Source organism: Lissotriton helveticus, chromosome 10 (genome assembly GCF_964261635.1).
Source record: "Lissotriton helveticus chromosome 10, aLisHel1.1, whole genome shotgun sequence".
Taxonomy (NCBI): Eukaryota; Metazoa; Chordata; class Amphibia; order Caudata; family Salamandridae; genus Lissotriton; species Lissotriton helveticus.
Window position 1 is genome coordinate 590,473,115 of NC_136071.1, and position 23,462 is coordinate 590,496,576.

The window sequence follows — 23,462 nt, forward strand, 5'->3', positions numbered from 1 at the left end:
AAGTTACCTAGCCCAGGGGCTGCAGCTGCATAGGTCTGAAAAGACGTCGGGGATCTCGTTGCCGGACCAGGAGCCTGGAAGGAAGAAGTTGCTGGCAGGCGACCAGTGAAGGAAAGTTCGATGGATCCAAGCCTGGATCAAGGAAGAAGAAACCTGAAAGCAGAGGGGACCAAGTTCTTGAATCACTAGCCAGTGATTAAGTGGGCACCAGGATGGCACCGGGCGAAGTCACCGCAGTCAGGTGAGTGGGCGCTGCTGGGCTCTGCAGTCTCTTGGACCAGGAGGCGTTGTCGGCGACCAGGATGGAGGTGCGAGCTGTCCCACGAAGGATGAAGTCGTCGGCGTCGAAGTTACCCAGGAGTGGGCAACAAGCCTTGGCTAATTCAAGCCCACGCGGTGGACTCAAAATGGCGTCTTGAGTGGACCAGGAGGGTCCGGGGTGCTCTTCTTCTGGAAGGGAGCAAGGGCCAGTCTGGAGCAACCAGACCAGCAGCCGAAATGTCGTCGGGCGTCGTCAGGAAGGCCACAAGCCAACGGGCTAGTAGCCAAACAACGCGGTGAGCAGCGGAAAGCAGAAGGGCCCCACGCAGATCGTGGAGATGCTGGGGGGCTGCACTTCGGAGCTGGAGCTGCTCAGGGTGGGGGCTTCTCGGACCCCAAAGCACTCACCAGGAAATTGCTCGGTGGGCTTGCTGTGCAGAAGTCGTGCAGTCTTGGCGATGGCCGGTCCCTCGAGGTCTCGTCGCACCCACGGTTCTCAGCTGTGCTGTAGAGGTGGGTAGAGGTCAGAGGTGCCAGGGAAGCCGGGTCTCGTCGAGCTGGGCAGTCGGATTCCGGAGGAAGGACGTGCAGCAGACCGCAGTGTTCTTAGATGGTGCCTGCGGATGCAGGGTGACTACTCCTTAGTCACAAGGGAGAAATCTTAGGAAGAAGTCTTGAGTTCCTTTCGCAGAAAGTAGTTTCAGGATTCAAAGATGATCTGATTTGGAAGGGGGCCAGTCTCTACCTTTATCCTGTAAAAAGGGGCTGGCACGCGACTAAGTCCTGCCCTATGGGTGGGACTAGGAGGGGGGTGGTTACACCCACTTCCTTGGCGGGCTTTTCCCCAGCACAGGGTCTGGAGTGACCCTGGAACTGGTTCCAGCCAGCCTATGCACAGTGAGCACCGGGGTGCCACGTGCAGTCACCTTCCTCTAAAGCCCTGCCTACCTACAATACACAAAACCCTGTCTGGGACGGTGCTGGCACCGCCCCTGGCAGGAAACCCTTTGTCCTTATCTCCTGCTCTGGGAGGACTCCCAGCAGCAGGAGGGCAGACTTGTGTCTCGGTGGCAGCATCCATTTTGTGGATGCTAAGGCTCTGTCTGACTTTAACCGGGGTTAGGGGTTACATACATGTCGTGTCCCTCTAGAAGGGTGGAATGCTAACCCCGTCGCCAGAATTGGCGAGGGGTTAGTATTCCAATTCGTATGACACCTTACTCGACATGTTTTGATAAAGCGATACCAGAGTTGGCACATAACCGCGAGGATTATAATGCACTTAAGAGTATATGGTATGCGATATCATGGAACCGGCTAAGGGATGGATCCCGAAAGCCGCAGACAGGCTCAGCTCATGCCAGAGCACCATCTCACACGATTCCAAGCACTCTGCCTTCAGGATTGTTAAGGCCTGCCATAGGAGTGACTGATAGGAGATCTGTGTGTCCATTTTAGGGTTAGATATAGGTATACTATATCTAAAGCAAAGGGTGAGTACACCACCTTGCCCCAGCTGTCGTGCAGCCAGTTGTGTCAGATTTGGATGGCCAGCCAGGGGTGGCATAATACATGCTGCAGCCCCTGGTAGGCCCTGGGTACACCTATGCCCTGGGTACCTAAGGTACACTGTACAGGGACTGATAAGGTGGCTCAGTATCCAATTTAGATATGTACCTAAGGTACATGGAATCCATTTTACAGAGAGAGCAGTGGGCCTGAGGTCCTGAATAGCAGGGCCTCAGGTCAACTAAGTCAGAAAACCAGCAAAACACCAGGCAAAAAGTTGGGGGCAACCATAGTCAGGGATCAACCTTCCTACACATGGATTTCTGGAAATGACACCTCAGGCACACCTTCCATTAAATTTGCACTCCATCACAGTAACTGCCATGCTGGGTTTCTAACTAAGCAGTTGATCCCATCATTTGTTGTGAGGCTCTCCTGCCACCTTTTGGGCAGAGAAGGCACTGTCCCTGCAAAAACACAGGCAGACATGTTCAACAGGGCTTCCTGGTTATGTGGGAGGAGCAGAATGCCATTGGTCCCCCCTTGCAAATTCTAATTTACATAAGGAAGACAGAGAGGTAGCTGGGAGTAGGCACTGCACACGGGCATTGCACTCTCTCTTATGATTTGCAGCCAATTCTAGATTGAGGCAGGAGGAAAGGAGGTGACTCGCCCAACAATGGCTATACTGAGAAGTCAGCCACTCTGGGTCTCCCAGGTGAGTGTTTCAGGCCTGTGAGCCACTCATATAAATCTCGCCTGATTGAGCCTGATCGAGCACTGAGCGAGCGCGTTTGAATCCAAATATCAAACCCCTCTTTCTCAGGTGCAGGAAATGGTGGGCCCTTCATTGCTTCTGGTGTGGAAGTCTATGGGGCAAGGGTCCAGGACTTGCAGAGGAGAACAATTGCCAGAAAGTGCTTGCTGTTCTCATCTGTGCCTTTTTTCTGCTCACTGGCTGATAGGAGATTGGCTGCCCCCTTTCTTGCTAGAGTGAAAAAACAACAACTTGAGAGAAAACATGACGTTGTGAGGCTCACTTAGAGGGAGACTAGCCAAATAGCCCTGCTTTTTTTCTGAAAGACGCTTCAGAAATTGTTCAAAATGTCTCCTGGCCACTCAGGCTCGTTGGTCTAGGGGTATGATTCTCGCTTCGGGTGCGAGAGGTCCCGGGTTCAAATCCCGGACGAGCCCATGCTGTGGACATTTTCAGGATGCTTGTAATATAGGAGCATTTCTTCTTTTCAATGCTATAAGACGCTGTGTATGTCGAGAAAGTTCCTTACCCTGCACGCTATTTTCCACTTGTGGCGGGATAAAGGAGTGCAGGACTTCTTTGCAACTGCTTTTCTGGGCCAGACCAGCATGGTAGGAACATTACATGCATAGTGTTTTTCTAGTGTAATTTCAGGATATGGTTTCAAAATCGCCTCTTGGAATAAAAGTGGTCCTCATTCCTGTCTTCCAAAGAAATAGAGACCGGGTAAGGAGAGCCCAACTTTGAGCTTCAAGGACATTGGCCCTTAGTCTGTGCATTCCAGCCCAATACATGCCAACAAGATTCCTGAGTTAGTGTCTGTTTCTGTAGTGTAGTGGTTATCACGTTCGCCTTACACGCGAAAGGTCCCTGGTTCGAGACCGGGTAGAAACAGCGGTTTGCTGTTTTTAACAGTGTTTGCCTTTACTGGCTGACTTTATAGGAAAGCTGAGATAATAGAGGCTGTCTATCCCTCACCAACCTGACGTAGTGTGCTCCAGGGATCTCAGTGACAGCTCGAAAAGAGAAGTGACGATAGCTTGCGCCATTCGCTTGCTCGCCCTTTGCTCTGAAGGGTGGGCCTACTTCATGAAAGCAAGGCATGAGAGCAGAAATGCTTTTCTTGTCCTCACCGCAAGCAGACACTTAGAGAAAACAAACTGTCTGAAGGACAGAGGCTTTTTAATTTCTTGTTTGATGACGGCCATGGAAAAGACAGCAATCATATTGCAGAAGAGAGCAACATGTGCAGTTGCTTGCTTTGGGTGAAGCATTCACTGACTAGCTGCCACTAACCCCTGGAGCCGTGTCAGAGGTGACTCTTGCGTGGCTCGTTGGTCTAGGGGTATGATTCTCGCTTAGGGTGCGAGAGGTCCCGGGTTCAAATCCCGGACGAGCCCTTTTTAGAGCTAAACATACAAATCGTACTAAAAATGCACTATGCCTGACTATTTCTAGTAATACTCGGTGCATTGTTGCGCAACATATTCCTAACCTCAGAAGAAAAATGGATCACCGTGCTTTTTCTGCCTACCTGCTTAGTCTCAGTGTGTCCCAGGTGATGCTTTCCCAAGCTGTACTCGCAGACATTTAGGCATCAGATATTTGTCTGTCGATGCCTGCACAAGTAAATTTTGAATACGTCTAATTGCAAGCATGTTGGATGATATCTCTGAGGTTTTCACACTTGTTCTGCACATTCTGAGCCGCTGCTGATACAGCAGAATAGAAGTAGGGTGAAGCCTTGAGAGGAACTTTGCTTTAACAGTAGCAAGCAGCAAGGTCGTTTCTGTAGTGTAGTGGTCATCACGTTCTCCTAACACGCGAAAGGTCCCCGGTTCGAGACCGGGCAGAAACACTGAGCGTTGGCTGCTTTTATGTGCACACTCTAAAACCTTATTATCTGAATGCAAGTTTAAGAAGAGGTGGTCTTTGAACACAGTGAGCCGTGGGAAATTTTCTTTACCTTTGCAAGACGAAACAAAGTTATCTGCATCCATCATCTGGGGGTCGTTCTTGTGCCTATTTTTATTTTGTTTAAGCTATGTTGTATTGTTGGGGCCTTTACACCTGTGACATTGCTGTGAAGGTTGTAAGTGGAAACATTGGCAGGTGCAGATAGAAGAGTTAGACCTAAGCCCCCCTCATGAGCCGTCAGGATGGCCGAGTGGTCTAAGGCGCCAGACTCAAGAGAGCTTGATCTTCAGTGTAGCTGAGCCTTCTGGTCTCCTCATGGAGGCGTGGGTTCAAATCCCACTTCTGACAGGTCCCTTTTACACCCGTAAATCTTCCTTTTTTTTGCAGTGCGTTCCCGGCAAACACCACAATCTTTGCAGGAACCTGTAGCATGTGAAGAGAAATCCACCAACAATCAGGCTGGGCCCTCAATCACAATTCCATGGATTTCTGGAAATGACACCTCAGGCACACCTTCCATTAAATTTGCACTCCATCACAGTAACTGCCATGCTGGGTTTCTAACTAAGCAGTTGATCCCATCATTTGTTGTGAGGCTCTCCTGCCACCTTTTGGGCAGAGAAGGCACTGTCCCTGCAAAAACACAGGCAGACATGTTCAACAGGGCTTCCTGGTTATGTGGGAGGAGCAGAATGCCATTGGTCCCCCCTTGCAAATTATAATTTACATAAGGAAGACAGAGAGGTAGCTGGGAGTAGGCACTGCACACGGGCATTGCACTCTCTCTTATGATTTGCAGCCAATTCTAGATTGAGGCAGGAGGAAAGGAGGTGACTCGCCCAACAATGGCTATACTGAGAAGTCAGCCACTCTGGGTCTCCCAGGTGAGTGTTTCAGGCCTGTGAGCCACTCATATAAATCTCGCCTGATTGAGCCTGATCGAGCGCGTTTGAATCCAAATATCAAACCCCTCTTTCTCAGGTGCAGGAAATGGTGGGCCCTTCATTGCTTCTGGTGTGGAAGTCTATGGGGCAAGGGTCCAGGACTTGCAGAGGAGAACAATTGCCAGAAAGTGCTTGCTGTTCTCATCTGTGCCTTTTTTCTGCTCACTGGCTGATAGGAGATTGGCTGCCCCCTTTCTTGCTAGAGTGAAAAAACAACAACTTGAGAGAAAACATGACGTTGTGAGGCTCACTTAGAGGGAGACTAGCCAAATAGCCCTGCTTTTTTTCTGAAAGACGCTTCAGAAATTGTTCAAAATGTCTCCTGGCCACTCAGGCTCGTTGGTCTAGGGGTATGATTCTCGCTTCGGGTGCGAGAGGTCCCGGGTTCAAATCCCGGACGAGCCCATGCTGTGGACATTTTCAGGATGCTTGTAATATAGGAGCATTTCTTCTTTTCAATGCTATAAGACGCTGTGTATGTCGAGAAAGTTCCTTACCCTGCACGCTATTTTCCACTTGTGGCGGGATAAAGGAGTGCAGGACTTCTTTGCAACTGCTTTTCTGGGCCAGACCAGCATGGTAGGAACATTACATGCATAGTGTTTTTCTAGTGTAATTTCAGGATATGGTTTCAAAATCGCCTCTTGGAATAAAAGTGGTCCTCATTCCTGTCTTCCAAAGAAATAGAGACCGGGTAAGGAGAGCCCAACTTTGAGCTTCAAGGACATTGGCCCTTAGTCTGTGCATTCCAGCCCAATACATGCCAACAAGATTCCTGAGTTAGTGTCTGTTTCTGTAGTGTAGTGGTTATCACGTTCGCCTTACACGCGAAAGGTCCCTGGTTCGAGACCGGGCAGAAACAGCGGTTTGCTGTTTTTAACAGTGTTTGCCTTTACTGGCTGACTTTATAGGAAAGCTGAGATAATAGAGGCTGTCTATCCCTCACCAACCTGACGTAGTGTGCTCCAGGGATCTCAGTGACAGCTCGAAAAGAGAAGTGACGATAGCTTGCGCCATTCGCTTGCTCGCCCTTTGCTCTGAAGGGTGGGCCTACTTCATGAAAGCAAGGAATGAGAGCAGAAATGCTTTTCTTGTCCTCACCGCAAGCAGACACTTAGAGAAAACAAACTGTCTGAAGGACAGAGGCTTTTTAATTTCTTGTTTGATGACGGCCATGGAAAAGACAGCAATCATATTGCAGAAGAGAGCAACATGTGCAGTTGCTTGCTTTGGGTGAAGCATTCACCGACTAGCTGCCACTAACCCCTGGAGCCATGTCAGAGGTGACTCTTGCGTGGCTCGTTGGTCTAGGGGTATGATTCTCGCTTAGGGTGCGAGAGGTCCCGGGTTCAAATCCCGGACGAGCCCTTTTTAGAGCTAAACATACAAATCGTACTAAAAATGCACTATGCCTGACTATTTCTAGTAATACTCGGTTGATTTTTTGCTTAACATATTCCTAACCTCAGTAGAAAAATGGATCACCGTGCTTTTTCTGCCTACCTGCTTAGTCTCAGTGTGTCCCAGGTGATGCTTTCCCAAGCTGTACTCGCAGACATTTAGGCATCAGATATTTGTCTGTCGATGCCTGCACAAGTAAATTTTGAATACGTCTAATTGCAAGCATGTTGGATGATATCTCTGAGGTTTTCACACTTGTTCTGCACATTCTGAGCCGCTGCTGATACAGCAGAATAGAAGTAGGGTGAAGCCTTGAGAGGAACTTTGCTTTAACAGTAGCAAGCAGCAAGGTCGTTTCTGTAGTGTAGTGGTCATCACGTTCGCCTAACACGCGAAAGGTCCCCGGTTCGAGACCGGGCAGAAACACTGAGCGTTGGCTGCTTTTATGTGCACACTCTAAAACCTTATTATCTGAATGCAAGTTTAAGAAGAGGTGGTCTTTGAACACAGTGAGCCGTGGGAAACTTTCTTTACCTTTGCAAGACGAAACAAAGTTATCTGCATCCATCAACTGGGGGTCGTTCTTGTGCCTATTTTTATTTTGTTTAAGCTATGTTGTATTGTTGGGGCCTTTACACCTGTGACATTGCTGTGAAGGTTGTAAGTGGAAACATTGGCAGGTGCAGATAGAAGAGTTAGACCTAAGCCCCCCCTCATGAGCCGTCAGGATGGCCGAGTGGTCTAAGGCACCAGACTCAAGAGAGCTTGATCTTCAGTGTAGCTGAGCCTTCTGGTCTCCTCATGGAGGCGTGGGTTCAAATCCCACTTCTGACAGGTCCCTTTTACACCCGTAAATCTTCCTGTTTTTTGCAGTGCGTTCCCGGCAAACACCACAATCTTTGCAGGAACCTGTAGCATGTGAAGAGAAATCCACCAACAATCAGGCTGGGCCCTTAATCACAATTCCATGGATTTCTGGAAATGACACCTCAGGCACACCTTCCATTAAATTTGCACTCCATCACAGTAACTGCCATACTGGGTTTCTAACTGAGCAGTTGATCCCATCATTTGTTGTGAGGCTCTCCTGCCACCTTTTGGGCAGAGAAGGCACTGTCCCTGCAAAAACACAGGCAGACATGTTCAACAGGGCTTCCTGGTTATGTGGGAGGAGCAGAATGCCATTGGTCCCCCCTTGCAAATTCTAATTTACATAAGGAAGACAGAGAGGTAGCTGGGAGTAGGCACTGCACACGGGCATTGCACTCTCTCTTATGATTTGCAGCCAATTCTAGATTGAGGCAGGAGGAAAGGAGGTGACTCGCCCAACAATGGCTATACTGAGAAGTCAGCCACTCTGGGTCTCCCAGGTGAGTGTTTCAGGCCTGTGAGCCACTCATATAAATCTCGCCTGATCGAGCCTGATCGAGCGCTGAGCGAGCGCGTTTGAATCCAAATATCAAACCCCTCTTTCTCAGGCGCAGGAAATGGTGGGCCCTTCATTGCTTCTGGTGTGGAAGTCTATGGGGCAAGGGTCCAGGACTTGCAGAGGAGAACAATTGCCAGAAAGTGCTTGCTGTTCTCATCTGTGCCTTTTTTCTGCTCACTGGCTGATAGGAGATTGGCTGCCCCCTTTCTTGCTAGAGTGAAAAAACAACAACTTGAGAGAAAACATGACGTTGTGAGGCTCACTTAGAGGGAGACTAGCCAAATAGCCCTGCTTTTTTTCTGAAAGACGCTTCAGAAATTGTTCAAAATGTCTCCTGGCCACTCAGGCTCGTTGGTCTAGGGGTATGATTCTCGCTTCGGGTGCGAGAGGTCCCGGGTTCAAATCCCGGACGAGCCCATGCTGTGGACATTTTCAGGATGCTTGTAATATAGGAGCATTTATTCTTTTCAATGCTATAAGACGCTGTGTATGTCGAGAAAGTTCCTTACCCTGCACGCTATTTTCCACTTGTGGCGGGATAAAGGAGTGCAGGACTTCTTTGCAACTGCTTTTCTGGGCCAGACCAGCATGGTAGGAACATTACATGCATAGTGTTTTTCTAGTGTAATTTCAGGATATGATTTCAAAATCGCCTCTTGGAATAAAAGTGGTCCTCATTCCTGTCTTCCAAAGAAATAGAGACCGGGTAAGGAGAGCCCAACTTTGAGCTTCAAGGACATTGGCCCTTAGTCTGTGCATTCCAGCCCAATACATGCCAACAAGATTCCTGAGTTAGTGTCTGTTTCTGTAGTGTAGTGGTTATCATGTTCGCCTTACACGCGAAAGGTCCCTGGTTCGAGACCGGGCAGAAACAGCGGTTTGCTGTTTTTAACAGTGTTTGCCTTTACTGGCTGACTTTATAGGAAAGCTGAGATAATAGAGGCTGTCTATCCCTCACCAACCTGACGTAGTGTGCTCCAGGGATCTCAGTGACAGCTCGAAAAGAGAAGTGACGATAGCTTGCGCCATTCGCTTGCTCGCCCTTTGCTCTGAAGGGTGGGCCTACTTCATGAAAGCAAGGAATGAGAGCAGAAATGCTTTTCTTGTCCTCACCACAAGCAGACACTTAGAGAAAACAAACTGTCTGAAGGACAGAGGCTTTTTAATTTCTTGTTTGATGACGGCCATGGAAAAGACAGCAATCATATTGCAGAAGAGAGCAACATGTGCAGTTGCTTGCTTTGGGTGAAGCATTCACTGACTAGCTGCCACTAACACCTGGAGCCGTGTCAGAGGTGACTCTTGCGTGGCTCGTTGGTCTAGGGGTATGATTCTCGCTTAGGGTGCGAGAGGTCCCGGGTTCAAATCCCGGACGAGCCCTTTTTAGAGCTAAACATACAAATCGTACTAAAAATGCACTATGCCTGACTATTTCTAGTAATACTCGGTGCATTGTTGCGCAACATATTCCTAACCTCAGAAGAAAAATGGATCACCGTGCTTTTTCTGCCTACCTGCTTAGTCTCAGTGTGTCCCAGGTGATGCTTTCCCAAGCTGTACTCGCAGACATTTAGGCATCAGATATTTGTCTGTCGATGCCTGCACAAGTAAATTTTGAATACGTCTAATTGCAAGCATGTTGGATGATATCTCTGAGGTTTTCACACTTGTTCTGCACATTCTGAGCCGCTGCTGATACAGCAGAATAGAAGTAGGGTGAAGCCTTGAGAGGAACTTTGCTTTAACAGTAGCAAGCAGCAAGGTCGTTTCTGTAGTGTAGTGGTCATCACGTTCGCCTAACACGCGAAAGGTCCCCGGTTCGAGACCGGGCAGAAACACTGAGCATTGGCTGCTTTTATGTGCACACTCTAAAACCTTATTATCTGAATGCAAGTTTAAGAAGAGGTGGTCTTTGAACACAGTGAGCCGTGGGAAACTTTCTTTACCTTTGCAAGACGAAACAAAGTTATCTGCATCCATCATCTGGGGGTCGTTCTTGTGCCTATTTTTATTTTGTTTAAGCTATGTTGTATTGTTGGGGCCTTTACACCTGTGACATTGCTGTGAAGGTTGTAAGTGGAAACATTGGCAGGTGCAGATAGAAGAGTTAGACCTAAGCCCCCCCTCATGAGCCGTCAGGATGGCCGAGTGGTCTAAGGCGCCAGACTCAAGAGAGCTTGATCTTCAGTGTAGCTGAGCCTTCTGGTCTCCTCATGGAGGCGTGGGTTCAAATCCCACTTCTGACAGGTCCCTTTTACACCCGTATATCTTCCTGTTTTTTGCAGTGCGTTCCCGGCAAACACCACAATCTTTGCAGGAACCTGTAGCATGTGAAGAGAAATCCACCAACAATCAGGCTGGGCCCTTAATCACAATTCCATGGATTTCTGGAAATGACACCTCAGGCACACCTTCCATTAAATTTGCACTCCATCACAGTAACTGCCATGCTGGGTTTCTAACTGAGCAGTTGATCCCATCATTTGTTGTGAGGCTCTCCTGCCACCTTTTGGGCAGAGAAGGCACTGTCCCTGCAAAAACACAGGCAGACATGTTCAACAGGGCTTCCTGGTTATGTGGGAGGAGCAGAATGCCATTGGTCCCCCCTTGCAAATTCTAATTTACATAAGGAAGACAGAGAGGTAGCTGGGAGTAGGCACTGCACACGGGCATTGCACTCTCTCTTATGATTTGCAGCCAATTCTAGATTGAGGCAGGAGGAAAGGAGGTGACTCGCCCAACAATGGCTATACTGAGAAGTCAGCCACTCTGGGTCTCCCAGGTGAGTGTTTCAGGCCTGTGAACCACTCATATAAATCTCGCCTGATCGAGCCTGAGCGAGCGCTGAGCGAGCGCGTTTGAATCCAAATATCAAACCCCTCTTTCTCAGGCGCAGGAAATGGTGGGCCCTTCATTGCTTCTGGTGTGGAAGTCTATGGGGCAAGGGTCCAGGACTTGCAGAGGAGAACAATTGCCAGAAAGTGCTTGCTGTTCTCATCTGTGCCTTTTTTCTGCTCACTGGCTGATAGGAGATTGGCTGCCCCCTTTCTTGCTAGAGTGAAAAAACAACAACTTGAGAGAAAACATGACGTTGTGAGGCTCACTTAGAGGGAGACTAGCCAAATAGCCCTGCTTTTTTTCTGAAAGACGCTTCAGAAATTGTTCAAAATGTCTCCTGGCCACTCAGGCTCGTTGGTCTAGGGGTATGATTCTCGCTTCGGGTGCGAGAGGTCCCGGGTTCAAGTCCCGGACGAGCCCATGCTGTGGACATTTTCAGGATGCTTGTAATATAGGAGCATTTCTTCTTTTCAATGCTATAAGACGCTGTGTATGTCGAGAAAGTTCCTTACCCTGCACGCTATTTTCCACTTGTGGCGGGATAAAGGAGTGCAGGACTTCTTTGCAACTGCTTTTCTGGGCCAGACCAGCATGGTAGGAACATTACATGCATAGTGTTTTTCTAGTGTAATTTCAGGATATGGTTTCAAAATCGCCTCTTGGAATAAAAGTGGTCCTCATTCCTGTCTTCCAAAGAAATAGAGACCGGGTAAGGAGAGCCCAACTTTGAGCTTCAAGGACATTGGCCCTTAGTCTGTGCATTCCAGCCCAATACATGCCAACAAGATTCCTGAGTTAGTGTCTGTTTCTGTAGTGTAGTGGTTATCACGTTCGCCTTACACGCGAAAGGTCCCTGGTTCGAGACCGGGCAGAAACAGCGGTTTGCTGTTTTTAACAGTGTTTGCCTTTACTGGCTGACTTTATAGGAAAGCTGAGATAATAGAGGCTGTCTATCCCTCACCAACCTGACGTAGTGTGCTCCAGGGATCTCAGTGACAGCTCGAAAAGAGAAGTGACGATAGCTTGCGCCATTCGCTTGCTCGCCCTTTGCTCTGAAGGGTGGGCCTACTTCATGAAAGCAAGGAATGAGAGCAGAAATGCTTTTCTTGTCCTCACCACAAGCAGACACTTAGAGAAAACAAACTGTCTGAAGGACAGAGGCTTTTTAATTTCTTGTTTGATGACGGCCATGGAAAAGACAGCAATCATATTGCAGAAGAGAGCAACATGTGCAGTTGCTTGCTTTGGGTGAAGCATTCACTGACTAGCTGCCACTAACCCCTGGAGCCGTGTCAGAGGTGACTCTTGCGTGGCTCGTTGGTCTAGGGGTATGATTCTCGCTTAGGGTGCGAGAGGTCCCGGGTTCAAATCCCAGACGAGCCCTTTTTAGAGCTAAACATACAAATCGTACTAAAAATGCACTATGCCTGACTATTTCTAGTAATACTCGGTGCATTGTTGCGCAACATATTCCTAACCTCAGAAGAAAAATGGATCACCGTGCTTTTTCTGCCTACCTGCTTAGTCTCAGTGTGTCCCAGGTGATGCTTTCCCAAGCTGTACTCGCAGACATTTAGGCATCAGATATTTGTCTGTCGATGCCTGCACAAGTAAATTTTGAATACGTCTAATTGCAAGCATGTTGGATGATATCTCTGAGGTTTTCACACTTGTTCTGCACATTCTGAGCCGCTGCTGATACAGCAGAATAGAAGTAGGGTGAAGCCTTGAGAGGAACTTTGCTTTAACAGTAGCAAGCAGCAAGGTCGTTTCTGTAGTGTAGTGGTCATCACGTTCGCCTAACACGCGAAAGGTCCCCGGTTCGAGACCGGGCAGAAACACTGAGCGTTGGCTGCTTTTATGTGCACACTCTAAAACCTTATTATCTGAATGCAAGTTTAAGAAGAGGTGGTCTTTGAACACAGTGAGCCGTGGGAAACTTTCTTTACCTTTGCAAGACGAAACAAAGTTATCTGCATCCATCATCTGGGGGTCGTTCTTGTGCCTATTTTTATTTTGTTTAAGCTATGTTGTATTGTTGGGGCCTTTACACCTGTGACATTGCTGTGAAGGTTGTAAGTGGAAACATTGGCAGGTGCAGATAGAAGAGTTAGACCTAAGCCCCCCTCATGAGCAGTCAGGATGGCCGAGTGGTCTAAGGCGCCAGACTCAAGAGAGCTTGATCTTCAGTGTAGCTGAGCCTTCTGGTCTCCTCATGGAGGCGTGGGTTCAAATCCCACTTCTGACAGGTCCCTTTTACACCCGTAAATCTTCCTGTTTTTTGCAGTGCGTTCCCGGCAAACACCACAATCTTTGCAGGAACCTGTAGCATGTGAAGAGAAATCCACCAACAATCAGGCTGGGCCCTCAATCACAATTCCATGGATTTCTGGAAATGACACCTCAGGCACACCTTCCATTAAATTTGCACTCCATCACAGTAACTGCCATGCTGGGTTTCTAACTAAGCAGTTGATCCCATCATTTGTTGTGAGGCTCTCCTGCCACCTTTTGGGCAGAGAAGGCACTGTCCCTGCAAAAACACAGGCAGACATGTTCAACAGGGCTTCCTGGTTATGTGGGAGGAGCAGAATGCCATTGGTCCCCCCTTGCAATTTCTAATTTACATAAGGAAGACAGAGAGGTAGCTGGGAGTAGGCACTGCACACGGGCATTGCACTCTCTCTTATGATTTGCAGCCAATTCTAGATTGAGGCAGGAGGAAAGGAGGTGACTCGCCCAACAATGGCTATACTGAGAAGTCAGCCACTCTGGGTCTCCCAGGTGAGTGTTTCAGGCCTGTGAGCCACTCATATAAATCTCGCCTGATTGAGCCTGATCGAGCGCTGAGCGAGCGCGTTTGAATCCAAATATCAAACCCCTCTTTCTCAGGCGCAGGAAATGGTGGGCCCTTCATTGCTTCTGGTGTGGAAGTCTATGGGGCAAGGGTCCAGGACTTGCAGAGGAGAACAATTGCCAGAAAGTGCTTGCTGTTCTCATCTGTGCCTTTTTTCTGCTCACTGGCTGATAGGAGATTGGCTGCCCCCTTTCTTGCTAGAGTGAAAAAACAACAACTTGAGAGAAAACATGACGTTTTGAGGCTCACTTAGAGGGAGACTAGCCAAATAGCCCTGCTTTTTTTCTGAAAGACGCTTCAGAAATTGTTCAAAATGTCTCCTGGCCACTCAGGCTCGTTGGTCTAGGGGTATGATTCTCGCTTCGGGTGCGAGAGGTCCCGGGTTCAAATCCCGGACGAGCCCATGCTGTGGACATTTTCAGGATGCTTGTAATATAGGAGCATTTCTTCTTTTCAATGCTATAAGACGCTGTGTATGTCGAGAAAGTTCCTTACCCTGCACGCTATTTTCCACTTGTGGCGGGATAAAGGAGTGCAGGACTTCTTTGCAACTGCTTTTCTGGGCCAGACCAGCATGGTAGGAACATTACATGCATAGTGTTTTTCTAGTGTAATTTCAGGATATGGTTTCAAAATCGCCTCTTGGAATAAAAGTGGTCCTCATTCCTGTCTTCCAAAGAAATAGAGACCGGGTAAGGAGAGCCCAACTTTGAGCTTCAAGGACATTGGCCCTTAGTCTGTGCATTCCAGCCCAATACATGCCAACAAGATTCCTGAGTTAGTGTCTGTTTCTGTAGTGTAGTGGTTATCACGTTCGCCTTACACGCGAAAGGTCCCTGGTTCGAGACCGGGCAGAAACAGCGTTTTGCTGTTTTTAACAGTGTTTGCCTTTACTGGCTGACTTTATAGGAAAGCTGAGATAATAGAGGCTGTCTATCCCTCACCAACCTGACGTAGTGTGCTCCAGGGATCTCAGTGACAGCTCGAAAAGAGAAGTGACGATAGCTTGCGCCATTCGCTTGCTCGCCCTTTGCTCTGAAGGGTGGGCCTACTTCATGAAAGCAAGGAATGAGAGCAGAAATGCTTTTCTTGTCCTCACCGCAAGCAGACACTTAGAGAAAACAAACTGTCTGAAGGACAGAGGCTTTTTAATTTCTTGTTTGATGACGGCCATGGAAAAGACAGCAATCATATTGCAGAAGAGAGCAACATGTGCAGTTGCTTGCTTTGGGTGAAGCATTCACCGACTAGCTGCCACTAACCCCTGGAGCCGTGTCAGAGGTGACTCTTGCGTGGCTCGTTGGTCTAGGGGTATGATTCTCGTTTAGGGTGCGAGAGGTCCCGGGTTCAAATCCCGGACGAGCCCTTTTTAGAGCTAAACATACAAATCGTACTAAAAATGCACTATGCCTGACTATTTCTAGTAATACTCGGTGCATTGTTGCGCAACATATTCCTAACCTCAGAAGAAAAACGGATCACCGTGCTTTTTCTGCCTACCTGCTTAGTCTCAGTGTGTCCCAGGTGATGCTTTCCCAAGCTGTACTCGCAGACATTTAGGCATCAGATATTTGTCTGTCGATGCCTGCACAAGTAAATTTTGAATACGTCTAATTGCAAGCATGTTGGATGATATCTCTGAGGTTTTCACACTTGTTCTGCACATTCTGAGCCGCTGCTGATACAGCAGAATAGAAGTAGGATGAAGCCTTGAGAGGAACTTTGCTTTAACAGTAGCAAGCAGCAAGGTCGTTTCTGTAGTGTAGTGGTCATCACGTTCGCCTAACACGCGAAAGGTCCCCGGTTCGAGACCGGGCAGAAACACTGAGCGTTGGCTGCTTTTATGTGCACACTCTAAAACCTTATTATCTGAATGCAAGTTTAAGAAGAGGTGGTCTTTGAACACAGTGAGCCGTGGGAAACTTTCTTTACCTTTGCAAGACGAAACAAAGTTATCTGCATCCATCATCTGGGGGTCGTTCTTGTGCCTATTTTTATTTTGTTTAAGCTATGTTGTATTGTTGGGGCCTTTACACCTGTGACATTGCTGTGAAGGTTGTAAGTGGAAACATTGGCAGGTGCAGATAGAAGAGTTAGACCTAAGCCCCCCTAATGAGCCGTCAGGATGGCCGAGTGGTCTAAGGCGCCAGACTCAAGAGAGCTTGATCTTCAGTGTAGCTGAGCCTTCTGGTCTCCTCATGGAGGCGTGGGTTCAAATCCCACTTCTGACAGGTCCCTTTTACACCCGTAAATCTTCCTGTTTTTTGCAGTGCGTTCCCGGCAAACACCACAATCTTTGCAGGAACCTGTAGCATGTGAAGAGAAATCCACCAACAATCAGGCTGGGCCCTCAATCACAATTCCATGGATTTCTGGAAATGACACCTCAGGCACACCTTCCATTAAATTTGCACTCCATCACAGTAACTGCCATGCTGGGTTTCTAACTAAGCAGTTGATCCCATCATTTGTTGTGAGGCTCTCCTGCCACCTTTTGGGCAGAGAAGGCACTGTCCCTGCAAAAACACAGGCAGACATGTTCAACAGGGCTTCCTGGTTATGTGGGAGGAGCAGAATGCCATTGGTCCCCCCTTGCAAATTCTAATTTACATAAGGAAGACAGAGAGGTAGCTGGGAGTAGGCACTGCACACGGGCATTGCACTCTCTCTTATGATTTGCAGCCAATTCTAGATTGAGGCAGGAGGAAAGGAGGTGACTCGCCCAACAATGGCTATACTGAGAAGTCAGCCACTCTGGGTCTCCCAGGTGAGTGTTTCAGGCCTGTGAGCCACTCATATAAATCTCGCCTGATCGAGCCTGATCGAGCGCTGAGCGAGCGCGTTTGAATCCAAATATCAAACCCCTCTTTCTCAGGCGCAGGAAATGGTGGGCCCTTCATTGCTTCTGGTGTGGAAGTCTATGGGGCAAGGGTCCAGGACTTGCAGAGGAGAACAATTGCCAGAAAGTGCTTGCTGTTCTCATCTGTGCCTTTTTTCTGCTCACTGGCTGATAGGAGATTGGCTGCCCCCTTTCTTGCTAGAGTGAAAAAACAACAACTTGAGAGAAAACATGACGTTGTGAGGCTCACTTAGAGGGAGACTAGCCAAATAGCCCTGCTTTTTTTCTGAAAGACGCTTCAGAAATTGTTCAAAATGTCTCCTGGCCACTCAGGCTCGTTGGTCTAGGGGTATGATTCTCGCTTCGGGTGCGAGAGGTCCCGGGTTCAAGTCCCGGACGAGCCCATGCTGTGGACATTTTCAGGATGCTTGTAATATAGGAGCATTTCTTCTTTTCAATGCTATAAGACGCTGTGTATGTCGAGAAAGTTCCTTACCCTGCACGCTATTTTCCACTTGTGGCGGGATAAAGGAGTGCAGGACTTCTTTGCAACTGCTTTTCTGGGCCAGACCAGCATGGTAGGAACATTACATGCATAGTGTTTTTCTAGTGTAATTTCAGGATATGGTTTCAAAATCGCCTCTTGGAATAAAAGTGGTCCTCATTCCTGTCTTCCAAAGAAATAGAGACCGGGTAAGGAGAGCCCAACTTTGAGCTTCAAGGACATTGGCCCTTAGTCTGTGCATTCCAGCCCAATACATGCCAACAAGATTCCTGAGTTAGTGTCTGTTTCTGTAGTGTAGTGGTTATCACGTTCGCCTTACACGCGAAAGGTCCCTGGTTCGAGACCGGGCAGAAACAGCGGTTTGCTGTTTTTAACAGTGTTTGCCTTTACTGGCTGACTTTATAGGAAAGCTGAGATAATAGAGGCTGTCTATCCCTCACCAACCTGACGTAGTGTGCTCCAGGGATCTCAGTGACAGCTCGAAAAGAGAAGTGACGATAGCTTGCGCCATTCGCTTGCTCGCCCTTTGCTCTGAAGGGTGGGCCTACTTCATGAAAGCAAGGAATGAGAGCAGAAATGCTTTTCTTGTCCTCACCACAAGCAGACACTTAGAGAAAACAAACTGTCTGAAGGACAGAGGCTTTTTAATTTCTTGTTTGATGACGGCCATGGAAAAGACAGCAATCATATTGCAGAAGAGAGCAACATGTGCAGTTGCTTGCTTTGGGTGAAGCATTCACTGACTAGCTGCCACTAACCCCTGGAGCCGTGTCAGAGGTGACTCTTGCGTGGCTCGTTGGTCTAGGGGTATGATTCTCGCTTAGGGTGCGAGAGGTCCCGGGTTCAAATCCCAGACGAGCCCTTTTTAGAGCTAAACATACAAATCGTACTAAAAATGCACTATGCCTGACTATTTCTAGTAATACTCGGTGCATTGTTGCGCAACATATTCCTAACCTCAGAAGAAAAATGGATCACCGTGCTTTTTCTGCCTACCTGCTTAGTCTCAGTGTGTCCCAGGTGATGCTTTCCCAAGCTGTACTCGCAGACATTTAGGCATCAGATATTTGTCTGTCGATGCCTGCACAAGTAAATTTTGAATACGTCTAATTGCAAGCATGTTGGATGATATCTCTGAGGTTTTCACACTTGTTCTGCACATTCTGAGCCGCTGCTGATACAGCAGAATAGAAGTAGGGTGAAGCCTTGAGAGGAACTTTGCTTTAACAGTAGCAAGCAGCAAGGTCGTTTCTGTAGTGTAGTGGTCATCACGTTCGCCTAACACGCGAAAGGTCCCCGGTTCGAGACCGGGCAGAAACACTGAGCGTTGGCTGCTTTTATGTGCACACTCTAAAACCTTATTATCTGAATGCAAGTTTAAGAAGAGGTGGTCTTTGAACACAGTGAGCCGTGGGAAACTTTCTTTACCTTTGCAAGACGAAACAAAGTTATCTGCATCCATCATCTGGGGGTCGTTCTTGTGCCTATTTTTATTTTGTTTAAGCTATGTTGTATTGTTGGGGCCTTTACACCTGTGACATTGCTGTGAAGGTTGTAAGTGGAAACATTGGCAGGTGCAGATAGAAGAGTTAGACCTAAGCCCCCCTCATGAGCAGTCAGGATGGCCGAGTGGTCTAAGGCGCCAGACTCAAGAGAGCTTGATCTTCAGTGTAGCTGAGCCTTCTGGTCTCCTCATGGAGGCGTGGGTTCAAATCCCACTTCTGACAGGTCCCTTTTACACCCGTAAATCTTCCTGTTTTTTGCAGTGCGTTCCCGGCAAACACCACAATCTTTGCAGGAACCTGTAGCATGTGAAGAGAAATCCACCAACAATCAGGCTGGGCCCTCAATCACAATTCCATGGATTTCTGGAAATGACACCTCAGGCACACCTTCCATTAAATTTGCACTCCATCACAGTAACTGCCATGCTGGGTTTCTAACTAAGCAGTTGATCCCATCATTTGTTGTGAGGCTCTCCTGCCACCTTTTGGGCAGAGAAGGCACTGTCCCTGCAAAAACACAGGCAGACATGTTCAACAGGGCTTCCTGGTTATGTGGGAGGAGCAGAATGCCATTGGTCCCCCCTTGCAAATTCTAATTTACATAAGGAAGACAGAGAGGTAGCTGGGAGTAGGCACTGCACACGGGCATTGCACTCTCTCTTATGATTTGCAGCCAATTCTAGATTGAGGCAGGAGGAAAGGAGGTGACTCGCCCAACAATGGCTATACTGAGAAGTCAGCCACTCTGGGTCTCCCAGGTGAGTGTTTCAGGCCTGTGAGCCACTCATATAAATCTCGCCTGATTGAGCCTGATCGAGCGCTGAGCGAGCGCGTTTGAATCCAAATATCAAACCCCTCTTTCTCAGGCGCAGGAAATGGTGGGCCCTTCATTGCTTCTGGTGTGGAAGTCTATGGGGCAAGGGTCCAGGACTTGCAGAGGAGAACAATTGCCAGAAAGTGCTTGCTGTTCTCATCTGTGCCTTTTTTCTGCTCACTGGCTGATAGGAGATTGGCTGCCCCCTTTCTTGCTAGAGTGAAAAAACAACAACTTGAGAGAAAACATGACGTTTTGAGGCTCACTTAGAGGGAGACTAGCCAAATAGCCCTGCTTTTTTTCTGAAAGACGCTTCAGAAATTGTTCAAAATGTCTCCTGGCCACTCAGGCTCGTTGGTCTAGGGGTATGATTCTCGCTTCGGGTGCGAGAGGTCCCGGGTTCAAATCCCGGACGAGCCCATGCTGTGGACATTTTCAGGATGCTTGTAATATAGGAGCATTTCTTCTTTTCAATGCTATAAGACGCTGTGTATGTCGAGAAAGTTCCTTACCCTGCACGCTATTTTCCACTTGTGGCGGGATAAAGGAGTGCAGGACTTCTTTGCAACTGCTTTTCTGGGCCAGACCAGCATGGTAGGAACATTACATGCATAGTGTTTTTCTAGTGTAATTTCAGGATATGGTTTCAAAATCGCCTCTTGGAATAAAAGTGGTCCTCATTCCTGTCTTCCAAAGAAATAGAGACCGGGTAAGGAGAGCCCAACTTTGAGCTTCAAGGACATTGGCCCTTAGTCTGTGCATTCCAGCCCAATACATGCCAACAAGATTCCTGAGTTAGTGTCTGTTTCTGTAGTGTAGTGGTTATCACGTTCGCCTTACACGCGAAAGGTCCCTGGTTCGAGACCGGGCAGAAACAGCGTTTTGCTGTTTTTAACAGTGTTTGCCTTTACTGGCTGACTTTATAGGAAAGCTGAGATAATAGAGGCTGTCTATCCCTCACCAACCTGACGTAGTGTGCTCCAGGGATCTCAGTGACAGCTCGAAAAGAGAAGTGACGATAGCTTGCGCCATTCGCTTGCTCGCCCTTTGCTCTGAAGGGTGGGCCTACTTCATGAAAGCAAGGAATGAGAGCAGAAATGCTTTTCTTGTCCTCACCGCAAGCAGACACTTAGAGAAAACAAACTGTCTGAAGGACAGAGGCTTTTTAATTTCTTGTTTGATGACGGCCATGGAAAAGACAGCAATCATATTGCAGAAGAGAGCAACATGTGCAGTTGCTTGCTTTGGGTGAAGCATTCACCGACTAGCTGCCACTAACCCCTGGAGCCGTGTCAGAGGTGACTCTTGCGTGGCTCGTTGGTCTAGGGGTATGATTCTCGTTTAGGGTGCGAGAGGTCCCGGGTTCAAATCCCGGACGAGCCCTTTTTAGAGCTAAACATACAAATCGTACTAAAAATGCACTATGCCTGACTATTTCTAGTAATACTCGGTGCATTGTTGCGCAACATATTCCTAACCTCAGAAGAAAAACGGATCACCGTGCTTTTTCTGCCTACCTGCTTAGTCTCAGTGTGTCCCAGGTGATGCTTTCCCAAGCTGTACTCGCAGACATTTAGGCATCAGATATTTGTCTGTCGATGCCTGCACAAGTAAATTTTGAATACGTCTAATTGCAAGCATGTTGGATGATATCTCTGAGGTTTTCACACTTGTTCTGCACATTCTGAGCCGCTGCTGATACAGCAGAATAGAAGTAGGATGAAGCCTTGAGAGGAACTTTGCTTTAACAGTAGCAAGCAGCAAGGTCGTTTCTGTAGTGTAGTGGTCATCACGTTCGCCTAACACGCGAAAGGTCCCCGGTTCGAGACCGGGCAGAAACACTGAGCGTTGGCTGCTTTTATGTGCACACTCTAAAACCTTATTATCTGAATGCAAGTTTAAGAAGAGGTGGTCTTTGAACACAGTGAGCCGTGGGAAACTTTCTTTACCTTTGCAAGACGAAACAAAGTTATCTGCATCCATCATCTGGGGGTCGTTCTTGTGCCTATTTTTATTTTGTTTAAGCTATGTTGTATTGTTGGGGCCTTTACACCTGTGACATTGCTGTGAAGGTTGTAAGTGGAAACATTGGCAGGTGCAGATAGAAGAGTTAGACCTAAGCCCCCCTAATGAGCCGTCAGGATGGCCGAGTGGTCTAAGGCGCCAGACTCAAGAGAGCTTGATCTTCAGTGTAGCTGAGCCTTCTGGTCTCCTCATGGAGGCGTGGGTTCAAATCCCACTTCTGACAGGTCCCTTTTACACCCGTAAATCTTCCTGTTTTTTGCAGTGCGTTCCCGGCAAACACCACAATCTTTGCAGGAACCTGTAGCATGTGAAGAGAAATCCACCAACAATCAGGCTGGGCCCTCAATCACAATTCCATGGATTTCTGGAAATGACACCTCAGGCACACCTTCCATTAAATTTGCACTCCATCACAGTAACTGCCATGCTGGGTTTCTAACTAAGCAGTTGATCCCATCATTTGTTGTGAGGCTCTCCTGCCACCTTTTGGGCAGAGAAGGCACTGTCCCTGCAAAAACACAGGCAGACATGTTCAACAGGGCTTCCTGGTTATGTGGGAGGAGCAGAATGCCATTGGTCCCCCCTTGCAAATTCTAATTTACATAAGGAAGACAGAGAGGTAGCTGGGAGTAGGCACTGCACACGGGCATTGCACTCTCTCTTATGATTTGCAGCCAATTCTAGATTGAGGCAGGAGGAAAGGAGGTGACTCGCCCAACAATGGCTATACTGAGAAGTCAGCCACTCTGGGTCTCCCAGGTGAGTGTTTCAGGCCTGTGAGCCACTCATATAAATCTCGCCTGATCGAGCCTGATCGAGCGCTGAGCGAGCGCGTTTGAATCCAAATATCAAACCCCTCTTTCTCAGGCGCAGGAAATGGTGGGCCCTTCATTGCTTCTGGTGTGGAAGTCTATGGGGCAAGGGTCCAGGACTTGCAGAGGAGAACAATTGCCAGAAAGTGCTTGCTGTTCTCATCTGTGCCTTTTTTCTGCTCACTGGCTGATAGGAGATTGGCTGCCCCCTTTCTTGCTAGAGTGAAAAAACAACAACTTGAGAGAAAACATGACGTTGTGAGGCTCACTTAGAGGGAGACTAGCCAAATAGCCCTGCTTTTTTCTGAAAGACGCTTCAGAAATTGTTCAAAATGTCTCCTGGCCACTCAGGCTCGTTGGTCTAGGGGTATGATTCTGGCTTTGGGTGCGAGAGGTCCCGGGTTCAAATCCCGGACGAGCCCATGCTGTGGACATTTTCAGGATGCTTGTAATATAGGAGCATTTATTCTTTTCAATGCTATAAGACGCTGTGTATGTCGAGAAAGTTCCTTACCCTGCACGCTATTTTCCACTTGTGGCGGGATAAAGGAGTGCAGGACTTCTTTGCAACTGCTTTTCTGGGCCAGACCAGCATGGTAGGAACATTACATGCATAGTGTTTTTCTAGTGTAATTTCAGGATATGATTTCAAAATCGCCTCTTGGAATAAAAGTGGTCCTCATTCCTGTCTTCCAAAGAAATAGAGACCGGGTAAGGAGAGCCCAACTTTGAGCTTCAAGGACATTGGCCCTTAGTCTGTGCATTCCAGCCCAATACATGCCAACAAGATTCCTGAGTTAGTGTCTGTTTCTGTAGTGTAGTGGTTATCACGTTCGCCTTACACGCGAAAGGTCCCTGGTTCGAGACCGGGCAGAAACAGCGGTTTGCTGTTTTTAACAGTGTTTGCCTTTACTGGCTGACTTTATAGGAAAGCTGAGATAATAGAGGCTGTCTATCCCTCACCAACCTGACGTAGTGTGCTCCAGGGATCTCAGTGACAGCTCGAAAAGAGAAGTGACGATAGCTTGCGCCATTCGCTTGCTCGCCCT

At 48.0% G+C, this 23,462-nt stretch overlaps 37 non-coding genes across 37 annotated transcripts; all 37 read left to right on the top strand.

The window, feature by feature from the left end:
• Positions 1–2,892: 2,892 nt before the first annotated feature.
• TRNAP-CGG (transfer RNA proline (anticodon CGG)) lies at positions 2,893–2,964 on the top strand. Its single transcript has one exon. It is a non-coding gene; the product is annotated as a tRNA-Pro (tRNA).
• A 384-nt stretch (positions 2,965–3,348) lies between these two features.
• TRNAV-UAC (transfer RNA valine (anticodon UAC)) lies at positions 3,349–3,421 on the top strand. Its single transcript has one exon. It is a non-coding gene; the product is annotated as a tRNA-Val (tRNA).
• Positions 3,422–3,855: 434 nt separating this feature from the next.
• TRNAP-AGG (transfer RNA proline (anticodon AGG)) lies at positions 3,856–3,927 on the top strand. Its single transcript has one exon. It is a non-coding gene; the product is annotated as a tRNA-Pro (tRNA).
• A 385-nt stretch (positions 3,928–4,312) lies between these two features.
• On the top strand, positions 4,313–4,385 carry TRNAV-AAC (transfer RNA valine (anticodon AAC)). Its single transcript has one exon. It is a non-coding gene; the product is annotated as a tRNA-Val (tRNA).
• A 295-nt stretch (positions 4,386–4,680) lies between these two features.
• On the top strand, positions 4,681–4,792 carry TRNAL-CAA (transfer RNA leucine (anticodon CAA)). The gene is made up of 2 exons: positions 4,681–4,718; positions 4,747–4,792. It is a non-coding gene; the product is annotated as a tRNA-Leu (tRNA).
• A 929-nt stretch (positions 4,793–5,721) lies between these two features.
• Positions 5,722–5,793, top strand: TRNAP-CGG (transfer RNA proline (anticodon CGG)). Its single transcript has one exon. It is a non-coding gene; the product is annotated as a tRNA-Pro (tRNA).
• Positions 5,794–6,177: 384 nt separating this feature from the next.
• TRNAV-UAC (transfer RNA valine (anticodon UAC)) lies at positions 6,178–6,250 on the top strand. Its single transcript has one exon. It is a non-coding gene; the product is annotated as a tRNA-Val (tRNA).
• Positions 6,251–6,684: 434 nt separating this feature from the next.
• Positions 6,685–6,756, top strand: TRNAP-AGG (transfer RNA proline (anticodon AGG)). Its single transcript has one exon. It is a non-coding gene; the product is annotated as a tRNA-Pro (tRNA).
• A 386-nt stretch (positions 6,757–7,142) lies between these two features.
• On the top strand, positions 7,143–7,215 carry TRNAV-AAC (transfer RNA valine (anticodon AAC)). Its single transcript has one exon. It is a non-coding gene; the product is annotated as a tRNA-Val (tRNA).
• A 296-nt stretch (positions 7,216–7,511) lies between these two features.
• TRNAL-CAA (transfer RNA leucine (anticodon CAA)) lies at positions 7,512–7,623 on the top strand. Its single transcript has 2 exons — positions 7,512–7,549; positions 7,578–7,623. It is a non-coding gene; the product is annotated as a tRNA-Leu (tRNA).
• Positions 7,624–8,563: 940 nt separating this feature from the next.
• On the top strand, positions 8,564–8,635 carry TRNAP-CGG (transfer RNA proline (anticodon CGG)). Its single transcript has one exon. It is a non-coding gene; the product is annotated as a tRNA-Pro (tRNA).
• Positions 8,636–9,019: 384 nt separating this feature from the next.
• TRNAV-UAC (transfer RNA valine (anticodon UAC)) lies at positions 9,020–9,092 on the top strand. The gene has a single exon. It is a non-coding gene; the product is annotated as a tRNA-Val (tRNA).
• Positions 9,093–9,526: 434 nt separating this feature from the next.
• TRNAP-AGG (transfer RNA proline (anticodon AGG)) lies at positions 9,527–9,598 on the top strand. Its single transcript has one exon. It is a non-coding gene; the product is annotated as a tRNA-Pro (tRNA).
• A 385-nt stretch (positions 9,599–9,983) lies between these two features.
• TRNAV-AAC (transfer RNA valine (anticodon AAC)) lies at positions 9,984–10,056 on the top strand. The gene has a single exon. It is a non-coding gene; the product is annotated as a tRNA-Val (tRNA).
• A 296-nt stretch (positions 10,057–10,352) lies between these two features.
• On the top strand, positions 10,353–10,464 carry TRNAL-CAA (transfer RNA leucine (anticodon CAA)). Its single transcript has 2 exons — positions 10,353–10,390; positions 10,419–10,464. It is a non-coding gene; the product is annotated as a tRNA-Leu (tRNA).
• Positions 10,465–11,404: 940 nt separating this feature from the next.
• TRNAP-CGG (transfer RNA proline (anticodon CGG)) lies at positions 11,405–11,476 on the top strand. Its single transcript has one exon. It is a non-coding gene; the product is annotated as a tRNA-Pro (tRNA).
• Positions 11,477–11,860: 384 nt separating this feature from the next.
• TRNAV-UAC (transfer RNA valine (anticodon UAC)) lies at positions 11,861–11,933 on the top strand. The gene has a single exon. It is a non-coding gene; the product is annotated as a tRNA-Val (tRNA).
• Positions 11,934–12,367: 434 nt separating this feature from the next.
• TRNAP-AGG (transfer RNA proline (anticodon AGG)) lies at positions 12,368–12,439 on the top strand. Its single transcript has one exon. It is a non-coding gene; the product is annotated as a tRNA-Pro (tRNA).
• A 385-nt stretch (positions 12,440–12,824) lies between these two features.
• Positions 12,825–12,897, top strand: TRNAV-AAC (transfer RNA valine (anticodon AAC)). The gene has a single exon. It is a non-coding gene; the product is annotated as a tRNA-Val (tRNA).
• A 295-nt stretch (positions 12,898–13,192) lies between these two features.
• Positions 13,193–13,304, top strand: TRNAL-CAA (transfer RNA leucine (anticodon CAA)). The gene is made up of 2 exons: positions 13,193–13,230; positions 13,259–13,304. It is a non-coding gene; the product is annotated as a tRNA-Leu (tRNA).
• A 940-nt stretch (positions 13,305–14,244) lies between these two features.
• On the top strand, positions 14,245–14,316 carry TRNAP-CGG (transfer RNA proline (anticodon CGG)). Its single transcript has one exon. It is a non-coding gene; the product is annotated as a tRNA-Pro (tRNA).
• A 384-nt stretch (positions 14,317–14,700) lies between these two features.
• TRNAV-UAC (transfer RNA valine (anticodon UAC)) lies at positions 14,701–14,773 on the top strand. The gene has a single exon. It is a non-coding gene; the product is annotated as a tRNA-Val (tRNA).
• Positions 14,774–15,207: 434 nt separating this feature from the next.
• Positions 15,208–15,279, top strand: TRNAP-AGG (transfer RNA proline (anticodon AGG)). The gene has a single exon. It is a non-coding gene; the product is annotated as a tRNA-Pro (tRNA).
• Positions 15,280–15,664: 385 nt separating this feature from the next.
• TRNAV-AAC (transfer RNA valine (anticodon AAC)) lies at positions 15,665–15,737 on the top strand. The gene has a single exon. It is a non-coding gene; the product is annotated as a tRNA-Val (tRNA).
• Positions 15,738–16,032: 295 nt separating this feature from the next.
• On the top strand, positions 16,033–16,144 carry TRNAL-CAA (transfer RNA leucine (anticodon CAA)). The gene is made up of 2 exons: positions 16,033–16,070; positions 16,099–16,144. It is a non-coding gene; the product is annotated as a tRNA-Leu (tRNA).
• A 940-nt stretch (positions 16,145–17,084) lies between these two features.
• Positions 17,085–17,156, top strand: TRNAP-CGG (transfer RNA proline (anticodon CGG)). The gene has a single exon. It is a non-coding gene; the product is annotated as a tRNA-Pro (tRNA).
• A 384-nt stretch (positions 17,157–17,540) lies between these two features.
• On the top strand, positions 17,541–17,613 carry TRNAV-UAC (transfer RNA valine (anticodon UAC)). The gene has a single exon. It is a non-coding gene; the product is annotated as a tRNA-Val (tRNA).
• A 434-nt stretch (positions 17,614–18,047) lies between these two features.
• Positions 18,048–18,119, top strand: TRNAP-AGG (transfer RNA proline (anticodon AGG)). Its single transcript has one exon. It is a non-coding gene; the product is annotated as a tRNA-Pro (tRNA).
• Positions 18,120–18,504: 385 nt separating this feature from the next.
• On the top strand, positions 18,505–18,577 carry TRNAV-AAC (transfer RNA valine (anticodon AAC)). Its single transcript has one exon. It is a non-coding gene; the product is annotated as a tRNA-Val (tRNA).
• Positions 18,578–18,872: 295 nt separating this feature from the next.
• Positions 18,873–18,984, top strand: TRNAL-CAA (transfer RNA leucine (anticodon CAA)). The gene is made up of 2 exons: positions 18,873–18,910; positions 18,939–18,984. It is a non-coding gene; the product is annotated as a tRNA-Leu (tRNA).
• A 940-nt stretch (positions 18,985–19,924) lies between these two features.
• Positions 19,925–19,996, top strand: TRNAP-CGG (transfer RNA proline (anticodon CGG)). Its single transcript has one exon. It is a non-coding gene; the product is annotated as a tRNA-Pro (tRNA).
• Positions 19,997–20,380: 384 nt separating this feature from the next.
• TRNAV-UAC (transfer RNA valine (anticodon UAC)) lies at positions 20,381–20,453 on the top strand. The gene has a single exon. It is a non-coding gene; the product is annotated as a tRNA-Val (tRNA).
• A 434-nt stretch (positions 20,454–20,887) lies between these two features.
• On the top strand, positions 20,888–20,959 carry TRNAP-AGG (transfer RNA proline (anticodon AGG)). The gene has a single exon. It is a non-coding gene; the product is annotated as a tRNA-Pro (tRNA).
• A 385-nt stretch (positions 20,960–21,344) lies between these two features.
• TRNAV-AAC (transfer RNA valine (anticodon AAC)) lies at positions 21,345–21,417 on the top strand. The gene has a single exon. It is a non-coding gene; the product is annotated as a tRNA-Val (tRNA).
• Positions 21,418–21,712: 295 nt separating this feature from the next.
• On the top strand, positions 21,713–21,824 carry TRNAL-CAA (transfer RNA leucine (anticodon CAA)). The gene is made up of 2 exons: positions 21,713–21,750; positions 21,779–21,824. It is a non-coding gene; the product is annotated as a tRNA-Leu (tRNA).
• A 939-nt stretch (positions 21,825–22,763) lies between these two features.
• TRNAP-UGG (transfer RNA proline (anticodon UGG)) lies at positions 22,764–22,835 on the top strand. Its single transcript has one exon. It is a non-coding gene; the product is annotated as a tRNA-Pro (tRNA).
• A 384-nt stretch (positions 22,836–23,219) lies between these two features.
• TRNAV-UAC (transfer RNA valine (anticodon UAC)) lies at positions 23,220–23,292 on the top strand. The gene has a single exon. It is a non-coding gene; the product is annotated as a tRNA-Val (tRNA).
• Positions 23,293–23,462: the final 170 nt, after the last annotated feature.